Here is a 24,938-nt window from a genome sequence, read left to right as displayed (position 1 = left end):
AAGATGCTGACTGAAAATAAATGTGCACAGAACACACTTCAGATCCAAACACGTTTTCACATACTTCAGTAGAATGAAAACACTATATTCTTTCTGCAAGTAATATAGGAATAATCTGCCTTTACATCACATGTATTGTGTGTGTGTGTGTGTGTGTGTGATGCTAGGGGCTGAACCCCTACATGCTAGGCAAGTGCTCTATCACTGAGCCACATCCCCAGCCCCCTGCACTATATGTAGTCTTAAAACCTGAATGTATATTTGTTTTGATAAACATAATCAATCTTTGCAGTGAATCCATTAGGGAAGAATGCTTCAGATTTGTTTGTTTGTTTGTTTTGTGTGTGTGTGTGTGGTGCTGGAAATCAAACCCAGGGCCTCATGCACACTAGGCAAGCATTCACCATTAATCCTTTTCTCCAGTCCACATTAATTTTTTTAAAGAGACATGCCTATACCATTAACTTAATATAAAATAATATTATTACTCACTGGTTATGAAACTTTGTTAAGAAAGAGTATTATTTCCAATTCTTATAAGCATTTATTTACAGTAGCTCATAATTCCATCTCTACAGGCTGGCATCAGTCCAATTAATATTTCCCATTAGAGAAAAGGAGTCAGATTAGAATTTATTATGAACACTGGCTCTCTTTTAGCACTGTATATTGTTATCTTTTTATAAAACAGGAACCACAAGAGATAAATCAATTATTATGGCACAAAAACATTTAATTTGTATTCTCAAATACCATGGGTGGATAAATTCTGTTAGCTGTAAAGGATGGTATTTTTTTATATGATAATTTTGATAGCTCTTTTTTTTAATAGCTTTATTTTATTTAGTTTTGTATGTGGTCCTGAGGATTGAACCCAGTGCCTCACACATGCTAGGCAAGTGCTCCACCCTGAGCCACAATCTCAGCCCATTAGTAGCTCTTTCTTGATAGATTTTTTTAGGTTTTTTACGTTTGGTTCTAAGTGGACTCATAAGTATCTTTTATATGCATATTAAAACAATGAACAAGACTGTAGAATGAAACTAACATAATTTTCTTCTGTACATATATGAAAATACCTAAGCGAGTCCCAACATCATGTATGGGGTCCTAATTAGAATAAGATATATTCCAGCTTGTATAATTATATCATAATGGATTCTCCTGTCATGTATAACTTAAAAGAACCAATAAAAATTGCAAAATAAAATAAAACGATGTACATTTTAAGAGTGCAAACTGAATTCTTGTTATAAGCCAAGCCAGGAAGCATTTTCATCACAATGCCAAACCTACACAAATCACTAAAGACATTATTAGATAAATTAGAGGTTTAAAAGCACATCCTTCCTGACACTGGCAATGTGGGCGGCTGCACAGCACCCACAGCTGTGTTTCAGCAGTCTTGGCACAGCATTACTAAGGTAATAAAAATTCCTGAAGGTGGGAAGTTTCCATCAATTAACTTTGAAAGAGACTCGTCTGGAGCAGCCTCATCTCAGCCCACATATGATGATGATGCCATCTACTCGGTATGCCCCTGCTAGGATGATAGCATTTCAATGTTGAATATTTGAGTATCTTTCCCCCACCACAGTTAATCATATGGATTCTAAATCTAAAATAACACATTAAACTAAAAATAAAGAAGGCAAATCCTCCCCTTAGTATTCTTTTTCTTAGTGGACTAAATGGAGTTAAAATCAGGGCTGATTTTTTTCCCCCTCTTTAAGCTGTTTTCATTCTTTGTAGAGCAGCCTCCAGGAATGCCACCTAGAGCCAACTGATTATAATGCCCACACATCACAGATTCTTTTTATTAGCTTTTCTAAATCCAAAAAATGCCTACCAAATGACTAGTTCCTACAGTCCTGGGTCTGGGGTTCTCAGCAGAAATCTCATTCCCTACTGCTGCTATCAGCATAACCTTAGCAAACTTTTTTTTTTTTTTTTTTAATTGGTGGGGGGATACTGGGAATTGAACCCAGGAACACTCTGCCTCTGAGCTACATGCCCAGATCTTATTTAAAATTGTATTATTTTATTTTGAGACAGGGTCTTGACTAAATTGCCCAGGCAGGCAAATTCTGTTATAGAATAGTAAACCCCGTATTAATCCTATGGATTCTATGCTTACACCAGGGTTTTGCTATATTTTCTTTAACATTTGGTTAGCAGTAATGTACTTTTCTACTAATTTCTAAGATGATATCAAAGAAATCACATTTTCTGAGTTCTTGCATGTTTGAAAACCTCAATTGCCTTTTAACCTGAAGAATAGTTTGGTTAGATATAAAATTCTTGGAACATGTTTTTTGTCCTTAAAGACTTTATAGATTTTGTTTCACTGTCTTCTGGCACTGGACTTTTATGAGGCGACTTCTAAATTTTTCTGCCCTTCATATCTTATTTCTTTTCTTTGGATTCATTTTTTAAAAACATTTTGCAGTCCAATAACATTACGAGGTTGTACCTTGAGATAATTGTTCTACATAAAATTTTTCTGGTTCTTAATGTAGCCATTCAATCTACAGATGCAAGTCTGCTTTTGTTTCTGAATAGTGTCCTTGAGAAATATCTTTCAATAATATAATCTATGGAGTTTCATTCTTCAAGAATTATTCTGCTTTATCCATATTCCACATCTAACATTGGTTCTCTAGATTTTTTAAACAGTTGGTTAATTTCCATTTCATTTTACTCATTTTTTCTGTTTTCCCTTGTCTCTTACTATGTTTTTCAGAAGAGTCTATTCTTCTTTTGCACTTCCAATATTCCATTTATTTCACTGGCAATTTTTCTCTTGACTTATTTCATAATCTCTGTTAACTAAAACTTTTCTTTTGTACCAAATCTTTCTTGGCCTCTCTGCTTAGTGTTCTAGTTTTAACAAAGCATTTACACAGTTGAGTTTGTTCTTATTCAAGACTATGTTTTATTACAACTTACATCAGTTGTTTTTCATTTTCAGCAGTTTTCAATTACCTTTTATTTTCATTTTGTTCTTTTCAACTATTTTTATTATAATTTCTTTATATAAATTCCTTCCTGGTTCCTTTATAATAATTAGTTATCTGTTCTTCCTGGATCAGCTATTTACAAGAGATTCTTGAGAGAAAGCACCAAATCAGGGCTTGAGGCAAGCAAGAATTCTTCCTAGTTCACAACGAAGTCCTTTAGGACCCAAGGTTGTTTGAAAGAGTTATTAAGTCTTAGCTTCTCCCAGTCAACAGATATTGGCAACTACAAAGCTTTTCACAGTATAGAGTATCCTCACAGAGCCTTTTAAAAATATGGTATGTCTAGTTCCTCATTCAGCGGCTTCTCTCCACATTCTCCTTAGTACCAAACTAATAAGAAGCGCCTGCAAGTAGGCTCTGATTGTTTTGATTTTGCTGAGCAGCAAAAATCACATCACCTTATTTAGAGAATACACTCTACTGGCTTACTGAGATCTGCAGATAGAGGCATCCTTTCTCATTTCTAACTACCTATATTTGGCTTTTGTTGCCTTTGGTAGCTCTTACTCAATTTTGTGATTTGGTGCTACTCTTATTGAAGATAATAATAATGCTGCATTTTTTCTCTCCATTTTTTTTCTGGTGATTTCTGAGAGAAGCAGTGTCAGTGTTACCTCTACTACTGAAAAACATATACTGAGCAACACCCCCACCCTGTGCTGTTTTTTAAACTATGGATTTAACTGCCTTTCACAGAGACAATCATAATTACTTTTTTCTTTTTTTCCATGTACTGGGGATTGAACCCAAGGGTACCTTGCCACTGAACCATACCCACAGTCCATTTTTAAATTTTTTGGTTTTTATTTTGAGACAGGGTCTTGCTAAATTACTGAAGCTGATCTCAAATATATGATCCTACTGCATTAGCCTCCCCAGTTGCTGGGATTACAGGTATGTGCCACCCTACCTGTGATAATACAAAGACAAGTGCATCTTCATTCTTGAGTACAGCAAATAAGATAAAATGATACTTTGTAAAAGGAGTGCATATTCAGTGAATTGAATCAAATACATTCAACTCTGAAGCATAATAAATTAGGGAAGAGTAACTCAGGAAGAAAAAGGAATCAATAATTCCAAATGAATTTCATGCTATTTAATTTATGCTATGACTTTGTATTAGTCATTTTGTTCTCAGATTCTTCTCTGTAAACTTAAAACCTTAAATTGCTATTCATGTATTTTGGGTGGAACTTAGAGATCTTAAGTATAAACTTATAACAACTGAGAAATATTGAGAGTTAATATCAAATCAACCAAAATTTGTGAAAAACTTCTAATTACCTTCCATTTTCCTTCTTGTCCTCTAAATTATTCAAATAAATCTAAGGAAGACTAAAGTCAGGCAAAGTCTATAGCAGATTGTAGATTACTACTTTCTAGTCTGTATATGTGTGCAAAACCAACTGCATTCATCAAAATTTAAATAATTCACTGAAAAGGAATAGTTGTGACTTGTCTATTTTAATCACACAGGGTTTATGGTCTTTCTCTCTTTTTTTGGGCAGGGGAGGTCCTGGGAATTGAACCCAAGACTTTACCATTGAGTACATCACCACTCCTTTTAATTTTTTGTTTTAGATAAGGTCTTACTAAATTGCTGAGGCTGGCCTCATACTTATAATCCTCCTGCCTCAATCTCCCAAATTGTTGGGACTACAGGTGTGCACCACTGCAACTGTCTATAATTGACCTTTCAAATACCTTATTCTTATAATAGAACCTCAAGTAAATCTGCAGAACAGAGGTAGGAGGAAATTTTTCTGATATAAAAAATAATACCAGCTGGACCTATATGGCACATGCCTGTAATCCTAGTGACTTAAGATGTTGAGACAGGGGGATCACAGATTCCTGGCCAGCCTCAGCAATTTAGTGAGGCCCTAAGCAACTTAGCAAGATCCTGTCTCAAAATAAAAAATAAAAAGGGCTGGGGATGTAGCTCGGTGGTCAAATGCCCTTGGGTTCAACCTTCAGTATCAAAAAGAAAGAAAGAAAAAAATAGTGATAATTTATTCCACTTTTAGGATTTCCTAAAGCTAACACAATTTTAAATGATGAATTCAATATTATACAAACTTCCCAATCATGTATATAATGTAATATAACAAAAAGATTTAACATAAAGAAACCCAGTAGTGATTCATGTTAGTTGTTTGAAAACTTACATTCCACCAAAACATAATAAACAAGTGACTTAATTTTTAGAAGTTATTTTTCTTCTCTTCAAAAGCTTACTTTGTTTTTTGCTTCTCTTCATGGAGTTAATAAGGAAGGAACTGTTTTTGAGGCTATCAAATGTTTTTTTCCTCCTCAGTATTCTATTATGAAAATTTTCAACTGTACAGAAAAGGTAAAATAGCTTTACAGTGAATATTCATATATCCATCAGATTCTTAATACCTTGCTAACCATCTATCCATTAATCAATCTATCCATACATCTTATTTTCCATGCATATTAAAGCAACTTAGTATACTTTCTCCTACATACACTTCAGTATGTATATCATTAACTAGAATTCCGTATTTATTTACATATTTTAGTAAAATTTATACATATAAATGCACAAATTTCATATTTACATTTTTTCATTCACCAAATTTTGATAAATGCATATACCTATGAAACTCAAGTGCCTGATATCATGATTATTCCACAACATTCCCCAAACTCCTGTACACTCATTCCTCACTACCAGTTTCCCACTTTTCTCATCCCCCCCTGCAACCATTGGTTAGCTGTGTCTCTTTCTGAACCTTTATATAAATAGATTCATATAGAGCTGGGGATGTAGCTTAGTGCTAGAACACTTGCCTAGCATGCATGAGGTCCTGGGTTTGACCCCCATTACCACCTACATGCATAGATAGCACTCATTCTTCTATGCAAGGCTCCTCTCACTCAGCAAAATGTTTCTGCTATTAACCATGTTATTTTACATTAATAGTTCATTTGTTTTCACTGCTGAATAGTTTTCCATTTCATTAATATATTACAGTTTATTTATACTCCTGTGGGATATGTGGGCTGTATTCAGTTTTTTGCTATGATGAATAAAGTTGCTGCTCTAGACATTCCTGTATGACTCATTTTGTAGACATGTGTTTTCATTTCTTTGGGTAAACACCTAGAAGTGGAATTGCTGAGTCACAGAGTAGGTGTATATTTCATTTTATAAGAAACTGCCAGGGAGGCTGAGGCAAGAGGATTGAGAATTCAAAACCAGCCTCAGCAACTTAGTGAGACTGTCTCTGAATAAAAAATATAAAAAAAGGGCTGGGAATGTGGCTCAATGGTTAAGTGTCTCTGGGTTCAATCCCAAGGAGGGTGGGAGGGAGGAAGGAAGGAAGGAAGGAAGGAAGGAAGGAAGGAAGGAAGGAAGGAAGGAAGGAAGGAAGGAAGGAAGGAAGGAAGGAAAAGAAACTGCCAGACCCTTTCCCAAAGTGACTGTACCATTTGTATACACTTGAGAATACTGGTTTTTCCATATCTTCACCAGTATTTAGTATTGTTCATCTTTTTTTAGTTTTAGCAATTCTGGTGAGTGTAGACTAGTATCTTGATGTGATCTTAATATGCAACCAGATCTTTTTTTTTTTTTTTGGGGGGGGGGGCGGTCTGGGGATCGAACCCAGGGCCTTGTGCACAACCAGATCTTTTTAAGAACTGAGAGGGCTGGTAGTAAGTCAATGGTAGATAGAGTTCTTGCCTAGCATTCATGAAGTCCTTGGACTGGAGGATAGACACAGGAAAACAAACATCAAATTGTCCTGATAACAGTATAAGAATGCTTCAACTCTGAAAAGTAAACTTTAGCATAGTGAGAAGCTTTCTTGTTTCTGGTCCTATCTGCCAGACAAATCAATTGTACTTTAAAAATAAACACACGTTTAAGCAACAATCTTTTTTTATACTTTTATTTCATGAACTTGGTCATATAAATTTGATATTTCTAGTAGGTAGAAAAATAAATGCCATGCATTAATACTAATAAACATTACCCTAATAAGGTTAAAGCAGAAATAGTTATTTATGTTTATTTTTTGTTTGTTTTTTGTATTCAGGATTAAACCCAGGGGCACTTTTCCACTGAGCTACATCCCCAGTTCTTTTTATTTTTTATTTGGGGACAGGGTCTCACTAACTTGCTGACTATCTTATTAAATTTCTGAGGCTGGCCTTGAATTTGCAATCCTCCTGCCTCAGCCTCCAGAGTTGCTGGGTTTAAAGGTATATATCACTATGCCCAGCTTTAATGGATGCCAAAATGATGGAAAATAGAATAGAAGACACCAAAACAAATTGCTTCAGGTAGTCAAGTTTGGGAAAAATCTGATATTAAGAAAAATGTTAGCTCATTGTACTTAGCAACAACAACAAGCATTGACAAATGTCATAGAATTGCAAATCTGTGTAGTACATTAAATAAGCAGATTAACAGAGGATTTATGGGTGTAGTAAAGACTCCAGACATAATAGAAACTAGAAAATATATATATCTAAAATGGTTCTACCAAAAGATGTACTATTTTCATGAGTATAGTCTATCATACTTAAAATGAACTTCCTGTTTAAAAAAAAAATGGCTCTTTAAATATTTTTTATAGAAACAGGTTATTTTTTCTAGAAAGTTATTTTTATGGTAAGTCAATAGAAAAGGCCCCAAAACACCTTCAGGAATTTTAACTTTTATTCACTTAGTGCAGCAAACATTACATACTAGCTTAAAAATAAAAACTTGGGCCCCAGAAAAGTTTTAACTATTTAAAGAATGTATTCCTAGTCAGGCATGATAGCACATACCTATAATCACAGTGACTCAGGAGGCTAAGGCAGGAGGATTACAAGTTTAAGGCCAGCCTCAGCAACTAAATGAGACCCTATCTCAAAATTAAAAATAAAATAAAATAAGTGTTGGAATGTAGCACAGTGGTAAAGTGCCCTTGGATTCAATCCACATACCAAAAAAAGAAAAGAGAATGTATTACTCTGTTATAGCTGAATTGAATCCCCTCAAAATTTTATGTTGATGTCCTAAATGCCAGTACCTCAGAATGTCAGAATGTCTTTAAAGGAGTATATAAATTAAAACTAGGTCATTGAATATGATTTGTGTCCCCTCAAAGGTTCATGTGTAGAGAACTTGGTCCCCAGGCTAGTAATATTGGACATGGTGTGATCTAAGGGAAGGTCTTTAGGTCATTGGGGGAATGTCCTTGAAAGGGACCACAGAACTCCCAGGTCTCTCCGCTTTCTGGTTCAAGATGTGACTGCTTGCCCCAACATACTCCCACCACTGACATCCACCATTCACTACTAGGACCTCATTAGAAAATGAGCTGATGCAAGTTCTATACCCTTGAACCTCCAAAACTGTGAGCTAAATAAACCTCTCCTTCTTTATAAAGTGAGCTGCTTCTGTTATTTCAGAAGAAAACAACTCTGTGACATCTTGGTCCAGACTTACAGCTTACAGAACTGTGAGAAAATAAATTTGTTATTTAAGTCCCAAAGTCCACGGTATTTTGTTATAACTACCCTAACAAACTAATATTATAGAATAATAAGGGTATAAATTACTTTATACTAAAAATCTGGTATTAATCAAAAGTCTTTTTCTTTATTCCAGACTAATTTCTTTAGGGCCTTGGCCTTCACTTATTTTCATGGAATTAAATGGTGGCAAATGCCTATAATCGTAGCAACTCTGGAAGCTGAAGCAGAAGGACAGTCTCAGCAACTCAGTGAAACCCTATCTCAAAAATTTAAATTTAAAAAAAATCATAAAGGTTGGGTGTGTAAACTTAGTGAGTAAGAGCACCCCTGGGTTCGCTTAAAAAAGAAAAAAAGGAAATCAATGTACTATGAAGGTAGGAACTATTCACACTAGAAAAAGTACTGCCCTAGGACTCAAGCAAACATGTCTTTTGATCCCACCATACTTCCTTCATCCACCCATGAAGTATGGAATTCCACTACTCTCATCATCCCTGTCCATTATCTCTGTATCTGTGTTCCACATATTGAACTTTCACTACTTCTCATCAAACTATAAAATGATTTTTCAAAGTATAACCTTGATAAATGAGGTATGTGAGAGACTTCTAAAGATAGAAAAATATTACACAAGGTTAAACCAAGAATTAAATGAATTTGAGGTGATGCTGTTGTAGTAACAGAGGTACTTGATGTATCTATTTTGGGGAAACAGAACAGTGAAGAAACTACATCAAAAGACTACATAATTTGTTTGTAAAAGGAGCCATGGAAGGGGAAAAGACTGAAAATGCTTTTTACCTAAGTTTAAAATAGTAATATGTCTTCTGTAGTATAAAAATGAATATATTTAAAAGCAAAGCTATTACAAGCATATATTCTAACAAATCTCAAAGTTAATAAAACTAAAATGTGAGTTAAAGTCTCTGAAATCAATATTAGTCAACATTTTTTAAATCAAGAGTTTTGATTTTCATGTTATTAATAACTTTTTAAGTATACTTTTATATATTTGTTTATGCAATTACCTATATTAGATTCAATTAGAAAAATGAGGTTTTAATTAATGCAAACATATTAGATCTGAAGTTGTAGAAACTGTTGTCATAAGATGGTAATTTTTTAAAAAATCAGCTTGTCCTAAAGTCTCAGGTTACTCTTCAATCAAACAGAAATGATAGTGTACTAGAAGATGAACACAGAATAATCTGGCAGCACTACACAATTAACAGGTTGTGGTTTCTAAGGGTATATTATTAACTATTGCTTTTTTATTATAACATATCAATACATACACAAACACACATGTTTTAAGTTATCCAAACAAGCACATAAACAAAAAATAGAAAAGACTGGGTACAGTGGCACACACCTGTAATCCCAGCAATTTAGGAGTCTAAAGCAGGAGGATCTCAAGTTCAAGGTCAGCCTTGGCAATTTAGCAAGACCCTGTCTCTAAATATAAAAGGACTAGGAGCTGGGTGCTGTGGCACATGCCTATAGTCCCAGCGACTTGTGAGGCTGAGGCAGGAGGATCTCCAGTTCAAAACCAACCCCAGCAACAGAGCAAGGCACTAGGCAACTCAGCGAAGCGCTGTCTCTAAATAAAAAATATAAAAAAGGCTGGGGATGTGTCTCAGAGGTCAAGCAATTCCCAGTAGCAAAAAATAAAACAAAATGACTTCTAATGAAAAGTAATGGTACCCCCTTCCTTCCTCTTTTAGTCTTATTTACCACAGACAACCAAAAAAATCCAATAAATCAATCAATTAGATATCTTTTAGATGAAGCTAAACCACTTAGATAACAACCTATAATTCCTAGTTGGAGAAGGGGAAAGGAAGAGTACAGAGCAATTAATAGGCTCATATATTTTTGTTTTGTTTTTGGTACCAGGGATTGGACCCAGGGGTGCTTAACCACTGCGCCACATTCCAGTCCTTTTAATTTTTCATTTGAGACAAGGTCTTGTTAAATTGTTTAGGGTCTCACTAAATTGCTGAGGCTGGCTCGAACTTGCAATCATCCTGCCTCAGCCTCCCCAGCCACTGGGATTATTAGCCTGTGCCATCACTCCTAGCTTCATATACTGTTGATGAGAATGTAAATTAATGAAATCATTTTGAAGAGAAATTTGATATAATATTTGTAAATACTCATATCTTTCAACCTAGCACTAGAAATTCATCCTATTTATATAGCTATAAAAGTTATTATTTAAAGATTTCATTGCAACAAAACAGAAATAATCTAAATGTCAATAGGGCACCAGTTAAATATAATGGAATGCAAATCGGCCACTAAGAATAATAAGGTTAGTACTCGGTAATGAGATTGATCAAATTATGCTATGTGTGTATATGACTATGGCATAATGAATCCATTATGTATAATTATAATGTACCGATTTTAAAAGAGAGATATCCATAATAAATTAAAAGAAAGAAGTAAGCAAACAGTATTTGTATTTGATATAAAGGGACTTAGATGGTGACATATGTACATACTTCTAAAGTTGACAAGTTACTTTTGGGTAGTAGGAGTAAAAAGGGATCAATTTTATATTTTTCATTTTTCTGTATTACTTGAATTTTTTCAATATTTTTAGTTGTAGATGGACACAATATCTTTATTTATTCATTTTTATACAGTGCCGAGGATCAAACCCAGTGCCTCATATACGTGAGGCAAGCACTTTACCACTGAGTCACAACCCCAGCCCCAATTTTTAATTGAGATATTATGTTACTTTTTTTTCATATGTGATTCAAGATTTACTTTTGGATTGCACAATGATATCGGTAATGTCATTCAGCAAATATTTCTCAAGAGATCTCCACTGTAGAACTATAAGAATTTAAAAGAAAATGTTAGGATGGTTTAATCACCTTTAGGTAAAACCCAGCGGTGGCCTGAGGTTTCTGCACCCATTCCTGCCCTTTCTTTCTTTCTTTCTTTTTTTATATCCTAGTATTTTATTTATTTATTTATTGTAATGGGAATTGAACACAGGAACTTGCACTTGCTAGGCAAGTGCTATGTGGCTTAGCTACATCCCCATCCCTTTTTAAAATTTTTAATTTTTTTTCTAATTAGTTATACATGACAGTAGAATGCATTTTGACACATTGTACACAAATGGAGCAGGACTTCTCCTTCCTCTGGCTGCATATGGTGCAGTCACACCTGTAGTGTAATCATATATGTATATAGGGTAATAATGTCCATCTCATTCCACCATCCTTCCCATTCCCGCACCCTCTCCCCTCCCCACCCTCCCCTCTGCACAATCCAAAGTTCCTTCATTCTTCCCCCCTCCCCCATTATAGATTAGCATCCACTTATTAGAGAAAACATTCGGCCTTTGGTTTTTTGGGTTTGGCTTATTTCTCTTAGCATAATATTCTTTATGTTACTTTTATAAATAAAATAAATGAGTGGCATAACCAGGAAACCTGACAGTTTTTATTATATAAGCTATTTACAAGTCTTAGGAGACATAATGGCTAGAACTGAAATTCTTATCCTTTGAGAATCAATCCAGTTGTGCCCTATATTTCAGTCACTGTAAGAAGCCACTGTCTCCTAGGTAATTCCTTATGTTAAAGTTTCTCATCTCTATTAAACTCTATATATCCCTTATACTGATCCAGACTTATATCCCTCCTCCCAACCAACACTTCCCCTACACTTTCTGAACTCAAGGTCTGTCATCAGCAAGTACCCTATCCTCAGTCTTTTTGAACATTTCATTCCTTTCAGCTTCTTACATTAACTGATCTTTGATGCCCTTGAGGATACCATATTTTTGGAAGCCCTCTGAGGCAGTGCCAGATCATCTGGTTTTAAGGTAGGTCAGGTGTCTTCCTTGCACCTCATTGCTAACTACATATTAGTGTCCCACCTGTCTCCTAAAATTTCTCTGAAATATGCTATTGGGTTAACTCATTCACTAGTACAATTAGAGTATTCAGCAGCTCTTCACACACATACCTTCATTATCTAACTATTTTAACACCTATCTTACTCCTTCTACCACTCAATACCAACTCTTCCCCCCAATTCCCCAGTATTAGGGATTGAACCCAGGACACTTTTCCACTGAGCTACATCCCCAGCCCTTTTTAATTTTTTTTTTTTTATTTTGAGCTACGATGTGGCTAAATTACTTAGGACCTTGCTAAATTGCTGAGTCTGGCCTCCAATTTGTGATCTTCCTCTCCTCAGACTGCAAAATCAATAGGGTTAAAAGAGTACCCAGAACACTACAACTCGTAGAAAGTTTTGGTTAGCTCAATATCTCTACAGGTGATTCTTCCAATATTCAGGCATCTGTTTCTTGACTTCCTCATCTCCAGTGATTTAGTCCTTCACCTCAACTTAGCCACCCTTCCTATAATCATCTCCTAGGTTATATCATTACTAAAAACTAAACTACCTTTATAATCTCCATTTCAAGCATTCTACCCCTGTCACCTGCTCCTCTTTCCCAGTATATGGGATTCAACAATTTTAATGTCACCAGGACTTTCTATTCATTTTTTTCTACAATCATCACCATCCTCCTTTCTTGACTCATCATTAAAAACATTCCTTTGCATAAACTCAAATCTCTTATCCCTTTATCTCTCTGCCAAACTCACTTTGTAAAAAAAAATGGTTAAATCTAACTCTCGCCTCACTCAAGTCAACATTCCACAGCTGAATGTCACCAAAATAAAATGCAAGCATAAGGACTTGACTTCCTTTAATTCATAAGTAGTAACTTTGAGATGGTTTCTCACTGTGTTGCCCAGGCTGATCTTGGACCTGTGGAGTCAAAGGCTCTTCCCACCTCAGCCTCCTGAGTAGCTGGAACTGTAAGCATGTGCCACCACACTCAGCTTAATGTATTTTTTTCTTAATTATCACACTCTCTCTTCTTTCTCTCTTTTCATTCTCATAAAAAATATAGAGGGGCTAGAGTTGTGGCTCAGTGTAGAGTGCTTGCCCACACTAGGTTTGAGTCTTAGCACCAAATATAAATAAATGAATTAAATAAAGGTCCATTGACAACTAAAAAATATTTTTATAAAAAGAAAATATAGAAATGAGCCGGGAGCAATGGTGCATGCTTGTAATCCCATTAACTCAGAAGGCTGAGGCAAGAGGATTGCAAGTTCGAGGACAGTTGCAGCAATTCTGCAAAACCCTGTATCAAAACAAAAGAAAAAAAAAAAAGAAAAGCAAATATAGAAATGATTACAACTCACATAAGCTTCCATTACCAAATATACTAAACATAGGCCTCTGTACTCATATACTCTTTAATATTATAATGCTAAAACTGTCCATGATCCTCTATGTCTTCTACTTACCCACTGGATTCTATCTCCACTGACTAACCAAGGATATCACTCCTGCAATTTTCTATCTTACATTATCAATTTTCCTTCTCTACTAATCATTTCTATTGGTATACAGTGTTCCCAATATTAAAATACAGGCTTCTTGACTAGGATCTCACCTTGCCAGTCAATGCCCCATTTTTCTACAACCAAATTTGAAAAAAGCAATCTATTTTCTCTATTCCCCTGTCTCTTAAATTCATTCCATTCAGGATCCAGTTTCCCAATGCTTCTCTGAAACTATTCATGTTAAGGTCACAATGGCTTCCATGTTGCCAAATTCAACGGTCAGTTCTCATCTTCATTTTATGTGCACTACCAGCAATGTATAACAGCAGTGACCATTTTTTTTCCTTCTTCAAACCTTGTTTCACCATTTCTCTTGGTTGTTTTGCTGTCATTAAGAGCTCCTTTTGGTCTCTTTTGCTGGTTTCTCTTTCTCTTCTGACCTCTAAAACTGGTAATACCCAGGGTTATTGACCTGTATCTATACCTATTTCACAGATTTTATCATGTCTTAGGGCTTTACGTAATATCTACACATTGATGACTCCCAGTTGTGTGTTTCTGGTCTAAACCTCTGACCTGAACCCCAAGCTCTTACACTCAAGTATATATTCTTGGATTATCTATTGTGCATTTCAACATGATTAACATGCCCCAAAGTAAACTCCTTATTTCTACCTCCTTTTACCAAACCTGTTCCTCCCATAAACTCATTTCAATAAATAACTCCGTTTGTTTCTCATTTGCTCAGGCCACAAACCTCTCGTTTATCTCACACCCCAGATCCAATTCATCAGCAAATCATCTTGCTTCTATTTTGAAAATACAGCTACCACTTTCATAGATACCACCCTAGCATAGGCCATCATTATGCCTCTCTGAATTTATGTCATTATCTACTAATTGGTCTCCCTGCTTGTATCTAGTCCTCTTCCTTGCCCACAGTTGTCTGTCCACAGAGTTAGGGATGTCCTTTAAAATTGTAAGTCAACTACACGCGAGCTATGGTTGTAGCTCAGTGGTAGCAGCTTGCCAACTAGCACACGTAAAGCACTGGATTCAATCCTCAACACCACATAAAAATATACAAATAAATAAAGGCATGGGGTCCATCTACAACTTAAAAAAAAATCTTTTAAAAAATGTAAGTCTGGGCTGGGGTGTGGCTCAGTGGCAGAGCACTTGCCTTACATGCGTGAGGCACTGAGTTCGATTCTCAGCACCACATATAAATAAGTGAATAAAATAAAGGTTCATCACAAGTAAAAAATATTTTTTAAAAAAAGTAAGTCGGGGCTGGGGAGATAGCTCAGTTGGTAGAGTGCTTGCCTTGTAAGCACAAGGCCCTGGGTTCGATCCCCAGCACCCAAAAAATAAATAAATAAATAAATAAATAAATAAATAAAATAAAATTTAAAAAAGTAAGTCAACTAAATAAATGGAAAGACCTCCCATGTTCTTGGACAGGCAGAATTAATACCTTAAAAATGGCCATAATCCCCAAAATGATTTACAGATTTAATGTAATCTCCATCCAAATACCAATGATATTCATCACCAAAAAAACAAAAACAATCAAACAAACAAACAAAAAAACAGTCCTGAAATTCACACGGAAAAACAAAAGAAGCCGGTCGCAGTGGCACACGCCTGTAATCCCAGTGGCTCAGGAGGTTGAGGCAGGATTGCGAATTCAAAGCCAGCCTCCCTGGCAAAAGCGAGGTGTTAAGCAATTCAGTGAGAACCTGTCTCTAAATAAAATACAAAATAGGGCTCGGGATGTGGCTCAGAGATTGAATGCCTCTGATTTCGATCCCCGGTACCCCAAACAAAACAAAACAAAACAAAACAAACAAAAGATCCAGAATAACCAAAGCAATTCTGTGAAAAAAGGGTAAAGCTGGAGGCACCTCAATACCCAATTTCAAATTAAACTACAGAGATATAGTAACAAAGCAGCATAGAACAGGCATAAAAAACAGACATACTAACCAATGAAATATAAGACATAGAGACAAACTCACACAGATACAGTCCTCTAATCCTGGGTAAAGGCGCCATAAACATATGATCGAGAAAAGACATTCCTTTATAACAAATGGTGCTGGGAAAACTGGTTACCCATATGTATAAGAATGAAACTAGATGCCTCTCTCATCATGCACAAAAGTCAACTCAAAGTAGATCAAAAACCTAGGACTTAGACCAGAAATTTTGCTAGTAGAAAAAAAAAAAAATGGGTCAACACTCCAACGTATGGGAGGGGGCATAGACTTCCTCAGTAAGACTTTGTTTCAGGAAATAAAACCAAGAATTAATGAACGGGTTAGCAAGCATCAAATAAAAAGCTGCAGAGCAAAGAACACCAGTGTTTGGTAGAGACTGCGGTATGGGAGAAAATCTTTGTCAATTACTCTTCTGACAGGGAATTACCGTCCAGAATATATAAAGACCTCAAAAAAACTCAAAATTAAAAAACAAATAACCAGGAAGTTGGCGCTGTGCATTTGCACCTGGTCGCTCTCAGGTAGGGTGCCGCTCGTGGTATTTTGTGGGTAGCTGTAGCGCTGGAGCGGAAGAGCTTTGCTGGGCGCTGGCGGCCGACAGTATACGTGGTGGATGACGCTTCAGTGCTGGGTGCAAGGAGGCTTTGCATGGGGTCCTGTGAGCCTCTGTGGAACAGCGCCTGAGTCATCACGATGTCGTCATCCTGGACTCGCTTAATTGCATCGAATGCTTTCGCTACGAGCTCTACTACTTAGCAATGGCAGCAAGCACATCGCTTTGCCTGGTTCATTGCTTAGAGCCAGGCATGCGAGTCAAGGGCCTCAGATGACCCGCCCGCCCGGAGGAGAACCCGGGCCGGAAATTCAGTGAGCTGGCGGCCGCGCCCTGAGGAGGGAGGGAAGCCTGAGGCTGCAGGTATCAGGGCTCTCACCTAACTGCCTCTATAGTAAATGGGAGAACCGGGGGATGTACCTAGGGAACTGGAGCAGGAAGAAACCAGAGCATCAGATTCTTCAGCTGTAGTGATTCCGAAGTCCGAGAAATTTGTGAAGTTTGTGTCCAATGCCTTTTACCCTCCCGAACTAATGGAGGCTCTAACATTGCATTTTCAGACTCCTAACTCTCAGAAGCCTTGGGATCGGCCTTTGTTTACTGTGGTGGGTTGAGAAGAGGCTCCCCACCACATCAATCTGCACAATCCCAGCCCCTTGCCTTTGGCAGCTTTCTACACCTGTTGGATCAAGTCACAAGCCAGGTGTTGGCCAGACTCATGGAAACGCAGAAGAGCGCTGTGACTGGGGACTTGCTAACACTTCCAGTCACCACAGAGCACCTACGGTTCACTTGGGCCTTGACCACGGCTTTAGAACAGAGTCACCTTGGTTACCGGTTTATTTCCTACACTAAAATGCATCCCAACAACGAAAACCTGCATCAACTAACCAATATGTTTATTCAGTATCTGGGTCAGCGCTTGCACTAATCAGAGTGGTAGGGGGAATCAATGGCATCCACTACAATTTTATTTCCCTAGGAAGAATAGGCTGAAGGTCTGCAAAGCGTGTTGATGTATTAACTGGAGCTGCTGAATTTGACTAATTTGTTCAAACTTTCCTGACTGCCTCTGTGCCAGGCCCTGAGATTACAGCATGTTTTGAGACTGGAGAGAACAGGGAACTAGCCTGGAGGATCCTGGCAAATCTCTCCAGAGGAGAGAGCTCAAGTGGACAAGGATTGCTTAGATTGGATTCTACTTGGTATATCACACACAATATTGATTTTCCCCATCTGAATAGTTGGTAAAGACACTAGATGGATAAGAACTGTTTTAATGGGCTGGGGGTATAGCTCAGTTGGTAGAGTGCTTACCTTGTAAGCACAAGGCCCTGGGGGTTCAATCCCCAGTGCTGCAGAAAAAAAAAAAAAAAAGAAGAAGAAGAAGATTAAGAATTGTTTTAAAACCCTTGTGAACAAAATCTGAAGATGACAGTTCTGGACTCTGCGCTGACCAGTTTTTCTTACCACAGACCTCTTCTGAGTACTGTGTATCTAATTTTTGCTAGTCTTTATCCTGGTCCTGAGTTCACTGATAAACCCATTGTTTTTGGTCTCTGGGAATCTTTAATTTTGTGGAAGTAAATGATATAGTCACTAGGTTATTTCCTCTAATAAAATCTTTTAAAAATAAAAAACAAAAGCAAATAACCCATTCCACTGGGTAAATGAACTGAAAGGACATTTCTTAAAAGAAAAAATATGAACTGCCAACAAATACATGAAAAAAGTTCAGTATCCTTAGCAATCGGGGAAATGCAAATCAAAACTATAGTGTGAGGCTCAGCTTGGTGGCACACACTTGAAATCCCAGTAACTTGGGAGACTGAGGCAGGAGGATCTCAAGTTGGAGGACAGTCTGGGCAATTTAGTGAAATCATGTCTCAAAAAAAAAAAAGTTTAAAACAACTAGAGATGTAGCTTGGTGTCAGAGCACCCCTGGGTTCAATCCCCAGTAAACAAAACAAACGAACTACACTGAGATTTCATCTCACTCCAGATAGAATGGCAAACTTGAGAATAAAAATAATAATAAACATTGGTAAGGATGTGGGGAAAAAGAAATACTTATGTGCTGTTGTTGGAATTATTAGTATAACCACTATGGAAATCAGCATGGAGGTCCCTCAAAAGACTCAGAATCACCAAATGACCCAGCTATGCCATTCCTCAGTATTTATCCAAAAGAACTAAAGTCAGCGTCCTATAGTGGTATATGCGTAACCACATTTATAACAGTGCAATTCACAACAGCCAAATTATTAAATCAGCCTAGCTTCAATAGATGAGTAGATAGCAAAAATGTGGTATTCATATACAATGGAGTTTAATGCAGCCCTGAAGAATGAAATTGTGTCATTTGCAGGTAAATGGATGGAAAAAGATAACATCATGCTAAGTAAAATAAGCCAAACTCAGAAAGTCAAGGGTGTTTTCTCTCATATGTAGAAGATAGAGATTTTAAAAAGAGAGGTGAGACTGGGTTTGTGGCTCAGTAGCCCACCTAGCACTGGTGAGTCACTGGGTTTAATCCTCAGCACCACATAAAAATAAATAAGATAAACGCACTATGTCCATCTACAACTAAAAAATATTTTTAAAAAAAGGAGAGGGAAATTTTTAAGAAGATAGAAGGGAGAGCAGCAGAGAATAAGGATGCTGGGGATGGGAGGCAAGAGATACTGGGGATTAAACCCAGGGGCACTTGACATTCCTAGCCCTTTTTATATTTTATTTAGAAAAAAGGTCTCACTGAGCTGCTTAGGGCCTCACTAAATTGCTGAGGCTGGCTTTGAACTTGTGATCCTCCTGCCTCAACCTCCCAAGCTGCTGGGATTACAGGCATGCGCCACTATGTCTAGCTATTTTTTAGGATTATAATGCACCAAAAATAAATAATTTAAAATGTAAATCAAGAGCTAGGGATGTACTCAGGGGTACATCTTTGCCTAGCTTTGCTGCCTCTTTTCCTTTAAAAGCTTAACTAGCCTTCAGAGATTTTTGAAAATGGAACTTTTAAAACAGTTAAGTTTCTTCTAACTTCCTTCAAACCTGGCTTTGAATAAAAGCTATTTTCCTAGCTACTGGACTCTGAATATTTCTGGAGCAGGGAGTAGAACAGCCTAATCTCTGCTACCCTCCAGGCAGTACTGATGCCATCAAGTAACATCATCCATCAATTTTTACTCTTCTACCAGGTTTCCTGCTTGTTCTTCAGTGTCACAGTTCACTCATATTCTCTTTCTTCTCTTATACACAATGACTAATCCTACCATCTTTTTTTTAAACTATACTTTTAAATACCTTTTTTTTTTTTTAATGTGATGCTAAGGATCAAACCCAGTGCCTCACACGTGCTAGGTGAGTGCTCTACCACTGAGCCACCACCCCAACCTCCATTATCTTCTAAGAGCCATAAACCTTAAGACAGTTCTCCTTTTAAATTTCAACCTAAATTAACCTATTCATAACACTCTGAATCAAATCACTTTGGAGCAGGCTATAGCTATGCTCCAAAGATATCAACCTCTCAGTTTAGTTAGATAAAATTTTAGGCCTCATAAATCCAGTTCATAAAAACAATCTCTTTTATAGACTTAGATTTGGGGATTCCAGAAGCAAAGATCATGTCTAAATCTGTATCTTTAAATGCATATGAATAATGGTTCTCATTATTCAGTGTTTTAGAAACCTGTATTTTAAAAGTACATACTGCAGTAAGAAGCTATTTTAGGAGGAAAAAAAGAAAAAAAACTATTTTAGGGAGTTTACAGTAGGTAGAGATCATAAATTAAACATAAAAGAGTCAGAATTGAGACAGTATAGCATTACACCTAAGCTTATGTAAAAGAGGATTTTTTTTTCTACTTGAGATAATTTCTAGTAATCTAAGAAATCTCTAATTGATACAGGAACTCTACTGGTTAAATATTTCAATTTTTGGAGGAACTATTTTTAAATAAGCCTTAAATATACACCAAATCTCCAAAACAGTTGGCAGCTTCAGAAAAACTTAATTACCATCTTGTTCTTTTAACTATCCAAGGAAACCAATCCAGTAACTACCATAGTACTTATTACCTGCTGTGAGCACAGTCAAGTGGATTCCCCACTGTTAGATTCAGAAAAATAAACAAGAAGAAGAAAAGGAAGAAAAGAAATAGGAATGTAGAAATAACAAAATACTGAAAACAGGGACAAAATGAGAATCTCAGTCTGGTTTTTGATACTGAGAAAGTTAAGAAATTATTTTCAGGAATTCCATGGGAAATATCTAGGAAAATACTTTCATTCATTGTGGTAAAATGAAATTCAAACTAGGATTGGGCAATTTATTGCAATTTTCTGTAAATGACATTTCATGGGAACCAGAAAATAAAAAATTTTTTAGATGTTGTCAGACTTTTATTTTATTCATTTATTTTCATGTGGTGCTGAGAGTCAAACCCAGTGCCTCACACATGCTAGGCAAGTGCTCTACCACTGAGCCACAACCCCAGCCCCTAAAACTACATTTTGATTTTGAAAATAATGATATAGGATCAGTAAACGAAAAATGAAAAACAAATAATGGGTCCTAAAACATTTTTATGCAGAAAAACTACAACAGAACAAAGTATTATTGTCATAATGAGAAGAAGAAATAGATGATGGTAGGTAGACACTATAGCAAGGTTAACAATCATTTTACTTTCTAGTTATAGCTTTCCTTCTGAATTCACTATAAAATTGGTTCTGTGCTGGTTAGGCTAAATCAAGAATAGTAGCATCAAGCTGCCTGAATCTGATTGCAGAAACCTATCGTCTATTTCAAAATGGGTTTTGAAAGATGTCTTCTTAAAGGAAATGCTGAATTATAACTTTAGACATAGCAACACATCTGGGCACTGCCTTAGGAAAAACTGTCACAGAGTGGAAATAGAAGAAATAGGAGAATATATGTTATTTTAAAAAGTGCTATAATCCTCTAGTTGGGAAAGCAAACAAATAAATAGATAGCAATAGCACAACAATTGTAACAGTAATAAACTCTAGGCCTCACCAAAAAAAAAAAATGTCAACACATTAGGAGGTGTACTTTTTAATTTCCAATAAACACAGACAGTTCTTACAGTTACTGAAGGCATCTCTGTTAATTAGTTTAGTAGTGGTATATAATAATATCATATATTTGTGTGGTAATTAATGTTTTTGAAGGCTCTTCACAGATATCATTTCAGTTAGCCTTATCAAACCTATGAGGTAGATACAATAGATATAAAAACAAAATCATGGAACTCATCTAGGAAACTCTGAATTTGTAGGCTGGAATTCTCTCCATAGCATCCCTAACATCTGATTAGTTAGCTTCCATTATAATTTCTTTAGTGACAATGAACTATAAGCAAAGGTTTATCAAGAATGATCAAAGCTTAAGTGATTAAATAGGACCAGAAGGAAATTAAAATAAATAGCATTAGGGAAACACAGCAATAGAAAACTCTGCCTTTATTGGCTATTATTTTGTTTATTGAAAATTTATTGTGTGCCAGACATTGTCTTTATATATATGATCTTTTTAAAAATCTTACAACACCTATAAGGACCAGTTTATAATTGCTTAATCATTAGGAATATTTTCCTTGAAAGTATTTTTTCCCAAGTCCGTTAACAATCTCTAAAGGATAGGGGAATGTCGCTCAGTGGTAGGGCACTTGCCTGGCATGAATGGGCCCTGGGGATCACCAGTATCAAAATAATTAATTTGTTTATTAATTAAATAAAATCTACCTAATTGGAGAACCTCTGGGAATACATTTCAAATAGTAGGCATTGCTAAAGGTAAGATATGAGTTTACTCCCATTTTATAAGTGAGAAAATTGAGTTAAGGGAATTAGACTTAGTTACTTTTATAATTATTGGGGCAGAACCTGGAACACAGATTTTCAATGAACTAATCCAATATTAATTCCATTCCACATTGCAAAGGAGGTAAGCTACAATGCATTTTTTTTTTTTTTTTTTTTTTTTTTTGCAGTACTGAGGATCGAACTCAGGGCCTTGTACTTGCAAGCCAAGCACTCTACCAACTAAGCTATATCCCCAGCCCTACAATGCATTTTTTAATTTAATTAAAAAATTTTTTTTAGTTGTAGATGGACACAATACCTTTATTCCTTTATTTTTATGTGGAGCTGTGGTTTGAACCCATTGCCTCACACATGCTAGGCAAGAGCTCTCCCACTGAGCCACAACTCCATCCCAACTATAATGCATTTTAATAGATAAACAGGAAAAAAAAAAAGAAAGCCTTTAAATTTGGAAAAAAAAAAAAGTGAGGGAAGGAGGGAATATAATAAAGTATTTGGTCATTGCAACTACTGATATGATATACTTGTGGATTACTACAAAAACATGCACAAACAGCTAAGTCAGTCCCCACCCACCTCTTTCCCTCACTCTCTTATAAGGACACCACAAAATGATAAGAATTTGGTACTAAGTAGTAAATAATTGTAGAAGGAGAAATATAAAAACATCTAGGTTCAAATTAATCTGGCAAAGTGTGGTGGCACACACCTGTAATCCCAGTGACTTAGGAGGAGGATGGCAAATTTAAAGTCAGCCTCAACAATTTACCAAGATCCTAAACAATTTAGTGAGATCCTGTCTCAAAAAATAAAAAAAGGCTCAGTCATTAAGCGCCCCTGGGTTCAGTCCTTGATACCAATCAAAATAAAAATAAAAGTAGATCTCCTTCAATTGATGAATGGATAAAGAAACTGTGGTACAATGGAATATTCCTCAGCCATAAAGAATGATAAAATTATGGCATTTGCAGGCGAATGGATGAAATTGGAGAATATTATGCTAAGTGAGATAAGCCAATCTCAAAAAACCAAGGGACGAATGATCTTGCTGATAAGCGGATGATGACACATATGGGGGGTGGGAGGGGTTAGTGTTAGGGTTAGGGTTAGGGAGGGGGGCAAGAATGGAGGAAGGAAGGACTGTATAGAGGGAAAAGAGGGGTGGGAGGGGTGGGGGGAAGGGAAAAAATAATAGAATGAATCAAACAACATTACCCTATGTAAATTTATGATTACATAAATGGTATGCCTTTACTCCATGTACAGAGAAACAACATGTATCCCATTTGTTTACAATAAAAAATAAATAAATAAATAAATAAAAGTAAATTAACTTTGCCATAGATGTACAGTTTTTAGTGAGTTCAGTCTATGGAAAATCAAAGTGGGTAAATAAAGCTTTTGTTGGGACTCAGTGTCAAAAAGAAAAAAGAAAAAAAAAAAAAAAAAGAAACCAGCATCAAAAGTATGGAGTTTTGGCATGCTGAGTACTTTGAACTAAAGGAACTGGAAAGACTCAGAAGTAATAGAAGCAATATCTGATTTTTCTCCTGCCCTCCTGCCTCTCTCCTCTCTTCTCCCTGACCCCTTGCAATAGAGTCATAAAAGTCAGAATTCCTCTTCCCCAAAGTGGGTCATAGAAACTAGAATTTCTCTTTCCCATAGCAAACCATAAAACCTAGAAAGGTCACTCTCTTCCTTTTACCTTGAAGCCCTCATTCCAGAGGGGTTCTGTCCCATACCCAGGAGAAAAAAATGCTACACAGAGAAGCCAAGAAGATTCTGGACTGAGTTGGGTGCTGTAGCACAAGCCTGTAATCCCAGCAGCTTGGGAGGCTGATGTAGGAGGACTGAAGGTTAGAAGTCAACCTCAGCAACTAGGTGAAGCAGTAAGCAACCTAGTGAGACACTGTCTCAAATAAAAAATAAAATGGGCTAGGGATGTGACTCAGTGGTTAAATGCCCCTGGGTTCAATCCCTCATACCAAAAAAAAAAAAAAAAGATTATGAACTAGGCTTCCTCACTCAGTGTATGACCTTTAGATCAGACCCTTCTGTGTAATCATGCAACCAGCAGCTAAGCCAGGGGAACCTGCCTGGATCCTGGTTGGCCTGATTCAGTCCCCAGCATGCAGAAGGAATAGGCAAAGAATGGAAAAAAGAAAAAAATACATTTATGTACTTTGATTAAGTGGGGGAAAATCAGCCGGATTGCTTCTCTACTTGTTCCAAAGAAGCAGTTGCAATTATAGAATTTTTTAACTCAGCATATCATATCAACATGACATCATTGGTGATATTAAACTTGATCACTTAGTTAGGGAAGAGAGTTTTCCAGGTGTCTCTAAATTCTTTTCTTTAGAAGTGAGTCAGTTTAAACTCAAAACTGGAAATGGGGATTAACTCTACCTCTTGGTGAAAGGCAGTTTACCTCTGTGGTATTCTTCCAAAAAACCTATAACTCCAATCTAGTGTTTTGGAAAACATTATCAGATAAACCCAAATTGAAAAACATTCTATAAACCATCCAGCCAGGGCTTCTGAAGACTTTCAAGCTCATAGGAAATAAAGAAAGACTGAGCAACCTGTCGTAGACTGCACAAGAACAAGG

General features: G+C 36.4%; 1 protein-coding gene and 1 pseudogene across 2 annotated transcripts in view; one reads left to right on the top strand and one right to left on the bottom strand.

Moving 5' to 3' along the window:
- The window catches only part of PPM1E (protein phosphatase, Mg2+/Mn2+ dependent 1E), a 160,366-nt gene that overhangs the window by 34,476 nt on the left and 100,952 nt on the right, over window positions 1-24,938 (bottom strand). The window lies entirely within an intron of this gene.
- Window positions 14,170-17,820, top strand: LOC306657570 (protein KTI12 homolog; annotated as a pseudogene). The gene is made up of 2 exons: window positions 14,170-14,196; window positions 16,443-17,820. The product of its transcript is annotated as a protein KTI12 homolog (transcript).

This window comes from Sciurus vulgaris, assembly GCF_902686455.1.
Source record: "Sciurus vulgaris genome assembly, chromosome: 3".
In the NCBI taxonomy this organism is placed as follows: Eukaryota; Metazoa; Chordata; class Mammalia; order Rodentia; family Sciuridae; genus Sciurus; species Sciurus vulgaris.
Note: the sequence above shows the minus strand (reverse complement) of the source record. Positions and strands in the feature narration are given on the sequence as shown.